This window comes from Solanum dulcamara, chromosome 6 (genome assembly GCF_947179165.1).
Source record: "Solanum dulcamara chromosome 6, daSolDulc1.2, whole genome shotgun sequence".
NCBI lineage: Eukaryota > Viridiplantae > Streptophyta > Magnoliopsida > Solanales > Solanaceae > Solanum > Solanum dulcamara.
Window position 1 is genome coordinate 68566618 of NC_077242.1, and position 4934 is coordinate 68571551.

Genomic DNA, 4934 nt, shown 5'->3' on the forward strand with positions numbered 1-4934 from the left:
GTCCAAGATTAGTTTTTACAGTTGGACAAAGGTCCATGACCATATTAGAGTACATGGCTCGATTTTACGAGTTCTCTAGGAATGCTACCATGATCTTACCTAATGAGGAGGAGAGAATTTGGTGTTTCGTTAGGGGGATGAGACTCTAGTTATAGATTGAGACTCAGTCCTTCTGCCTAGCCCTCTTATCACTGCCCTCTTGGGCTACCATGCCTGCATGCTTGAGCAACTCTGTCGCGAGGCCCAAGGGGGCAGTGATAAGAGGGCTAGGCAGAAGGATAGATAGGGTGGGCACCACTTTAGGCCTAGAGAGCCATATGACAGATCTTGCAAGAGATTTTAGCAGGGACAGTCTTGTCACTCATTCCAGGCCTCACTTCATACTTCATACGGTGAACAACACCATCAGGGTGGCTCTAATACCAATTTGAGCCAGGGTTTAGGTGGTTTTCAAATGAGTTCTTCTTGCTGAGATGGCCGATCTTCAACTCTGAGCTGATAGCCACATGGGTGCTATGAGTGCAGGTATCTATATCATTAGTCCTATGAGTTCCCTCTCCATAAGGCACCCGGACTAACTCTACAAGTAGTTCAACCCGCACCAGTAGTGTCACCTCTAGTTAGAGGTAGAGGCCAGGGCCAGGATCAAGAATTGGTCATTACGACGCATGGGGAGGTCCCCGAGGAGGCAAGACAAGAGACCGAGTTGATGCATGGGGTAGAGATGCCCATGTCCACTTTTATGCAGCTCCAGCTAGAGCAGAGCCTGAGGCCTTGGATGATGTGATCAAAGGTACGGTTCTATTATATCATCAGCCTGCATACACCTTTTTTGATCCAGGATCCACCTATTCTTATATATCTATATATTTTTTCCCTTGATTGAGTAAAAGCCTAGAGCCTTTAGTTGAGTCATTGCATGTTTCGACCCCGGTAAGTGATACTTTAGTAGTCGATTAGGTTTTTCAATCCTGTGTGGTGTCTATTCAGGGGTGAGACACTAAGGCTAACCCCATTTTGCTTGATATGGTGGATTTTGATTTGATTCTGGGCATGGATTGTTTATTCCCTCATCGTGCGGTCTTTGATTGTTATGCCAAGATCATTACCTTAGCCATCCCTGGTATTCTGTCGGTGGTGTGGTAGGGCTCTTGTAGTCACAAGTCGGTTAGAGTGATCTCTTTCATTCAGGCTCAAAGATTAGTGTCTAGTGGGTGTTTGGCATATTTGGCTTGTGTTATAGATGTTAGTAGGTAGTCCCTATGGTTGATTCAGTGCTTATAGTCCAAGAGTTTGCAGATGTGTTTCCTACTGACCTGCTTGGCCTTCTTTTAGATTGTGACATTGACTTTGCCATTGATTTAGAGCCAAGTACTCATCCTATTTCCATTCCACCATACGTAGACCCCCACAGAGCTCAAGGAGCTTAGTGTTTAACTTCAGGATCTCTTAGGTAAAGTATTTATTCAGACTAACATATCGCCTTATGGTGCCCTAATCCTGTTTGTTAAGAAGAAGAACGATACTATATAGATGTGTATTGATTGAACAAGGTTGACAGTGATGAACCGTTACCCCATGACTAAGGTTGATGATCTATTTGACTAGATTAAGGGTGCCGTGGTATTTTATAAGATTGATTTGAGATCTGACTACCACCAGTTGAGGATTAGGGCGCAGACATCCCTAAGATCGTATTTAGGACTCATTACGTCCACTATGAGTTCCTAGTGATGTTTTTTGGGTTGACTAATGCCTCTATTACATTCATGAACTTGATGACTCGTGTATTCTGGCTGTACTTGGACTCATTTGTCATAGTCTTTATCAATGACATTTTGGTATACTCGCAGAGCCGAGATGAGTATGATCAGCATTTGAGGGTAGTGCTCCAGACTTTAAGAGATCAGTGGCTTTATGCTAAGCTCTCAAAGTGTGAGTTTTGGTTTGATTCCGTAGCATTCTTGGGGCATGTGGTGTTCAAGGATGGCATTATGGTAGATCAGGCGAAGATTGAGGCTATTCATGATAATTTCAGGCCCACTTCTATGACTGAGATTCATAGCTTCATCGGATTGGCAGAGTACTACAGCCGCTTTGTTGATGGTTTTCTACTATAGCAATACCTTTGACTCAGTTGACTCGCCAAGACATTTTGTTTGTGTGGTCGAGGAGTATGAGATGAGCCTTTTAAGGCTCAAGAAGTTTCTTACCACCGCTTCTATATTGACTCTTCCAATTGAGGGCGAGGGATTCACCATTTATTATGACACATCCGATGTTTATTTAGGTTGTGCATTGATGCAGCAAGGCTAGGTTATTGCTTATGCATCGAGGCAGCTTAAGTTGTATGAGCGCAAATACCCCTCTCATGACTTAGAGTTGGCAGCAGTAGTTTTTGTGCTTAAGATTTGGAGGCACTACCCATATGGATTTTGATGCGAGATCTATACTGACCATAGGAACCTTTAGTATATTATGATCCAGAGGAATCTTAAGATTGAGCTCCTGAAGGACTACAACCTCTCTATTCTCTACCATCCGGGCAAGGCAAATATAGTAGCAGATGCCTTGAGTCAGAAAGCAGTAAGTATGGGTAGTCTAGCCTTTCTTTCTACTATGGAGAGACCTTTAGCTTTGGACGTCCAGTCCTTATCTAAATGGATAATTTGGCTTGATATTTTAGATTCCCAGTGCGTGCTAGCTTATATGAGAGCTCAGTCATCTCTGTTGGATCGGATTTGCAGTCGTCAATTTGAGGATCAGGATTTAGTTGCACTTCAAGATCAGGTTTTGGGAGACGATGCCAACCTGGCTACTTTAGATTCTAATGGGATATTGAGGTTTGGGGGCCATCTCTGTGTTTCAAGAATTAGAAATTTGATCAGTTGATCCTTAGCGAGGTTCATGATTCTAATATTCAATCCATCTAGGTACCGCTAAGATGTATCGTGACTTAAGGAATCATTACTAATGGAGTAACATAATAAGAGATATTGCAAATTATATGTCACGTTGTTTGATTTGTCATGAAGTTAAGGCCGAGCATTTGAGGCCTACCTCATACTTCCCATGGTCTTGATAGTATTTGGGTCATCATGGATCAATTGACTAAGTCAACACACTTCCTCCCTATTCATACATTCTATAGTACCGAGATGTTGCCCTATATCTACATTCTGTAGGTGGTTCGTCTTTATAGTTTTCCTATTTCTATCATTTTAGACAGGGGCCCCTAATTCATATCCAGCTTTTGGAGGACTTTTCAAGAGGAGTTGGGTATCCGTGTTGACCTTAGCACAACTTTTCACCCATAGAGTAATGGCCAGTTAGAGCGCACTATTCAAGTTCTTAAGGATATGTTGCGGGCTTGTGTTATGGATTTTGGGGGTGAGTGGGACTAGTTTTTCCTTTAACGGAGTTTGCATACAACAACAGCTACCACTCAAGTATTCAGATGACCCCTTTTGAGGCCTTATATGCTAGGCATTGTCACTTTTTGGTTGGTTGGTTTGAGTCTACGAAGCCCAGGCCGCGTGGTATAGACTTGATGTAGGAGGCCTTAGATCATGTGAGGGTGATTCAGGATAGGCTTGGGACAGATCTGAGTAGACACTAGAGTTATGTAGATCATAGCCATCGGCTATTGAGATTTATTATTGGTGACAAAGTATTCCTCTGCGTATCGCCCATAAAGGGCATGATGAGATTTAAGAGGCGGAGAAAGCTTAGCCCAAGGTATATTGGCCCTTTTGAGATCCTGAGGACAGTTGGTGAGGTTGCATATGAGTTAGGTTTTCCTCTGGCCTTTTCAACTATTCATTCGATTTTCCATGTTTTGATATTGCGCCGATATGTTCAAGACGAGTCTCATGTATCCAACATGACACAGTCCAATTGGTGATCGTCTGAGTTATATTGAGGAGCTAGATGCTATTTTGGCCAGAGATGTTAGGCAGTTATGATCTAGAGTTATTTATGTGGTTAAGGTCCATTGGAGGCATCGTCCGATCAAGTAGTTTACCTGGGAGACTAAGAAGGAGATGCGGGTACAATTCCCCAGCTTATATGAGCCTTCAAGTACTTCTTGACTCTTACTTTTGCGGACGAAAGTTCTTTTAGTAGTAGATGTTGTAATGACCCTCCAGGTCATTTTTGAAATAAAGGATTCATTTCATTATGTAGAGTATTCATGTAGCGACCCTTATTTTGGAGCTTTTATAACTTTAAAAGTTGACTTTTGTTATAACTTAGAGTAAGCAACCTCATAATGGAATTCTGATAGTTCCATCAGCTTCAAAATGGCCAAATTAGGCTAGTAACATGGTCGGCATGAGTATCAAGTATCGGTATGAGTTTGGGGTCATTTGGCGTTTTTGCCATTGAAATTTGGTCTATGGTTGACTTTGGTCAACATTTTTGAGAAACACATTTAGATGAAAATTTTAACAGTATGGTTAGTTCCAGAATGTCGAGTTTGATGTAGAACGACCCTTCGTTTATTTCTCGAGGCATCCAATCTAATTTTGAGGCTCGTTGTGGAATTTGGCTAAAAATGACACTTGGGTGTGGAACTTACTTTTTGTTAAAATGACCTCATATTGGAATTTCCTATGCTTCATTGAGTTCGGAATATCAAATTTTTTGGAGTAGCATAGTTTGTTTGTGTACACAGGATTCCGAATGAATTTCGAGCACTCCGTCGAAGTTTTGGGAGTTTGCAAATCAACTGTTGTAGTTGATGCTGGTGTACGCCTCCTTTGACCTTCGTATTTGTGAGGTCCTGGGTCGCGATCGCGAGGGTCATTCCACTTGTTCTTCATGATCACAAAGACACCTATGCGATCGTGAACGATATTATTTTAGGGTATCGCGATCGCGAGCCTTGTTCTCTGCGATGACCAATTCTATCTAGTCTTTATTTAAAAGACTAG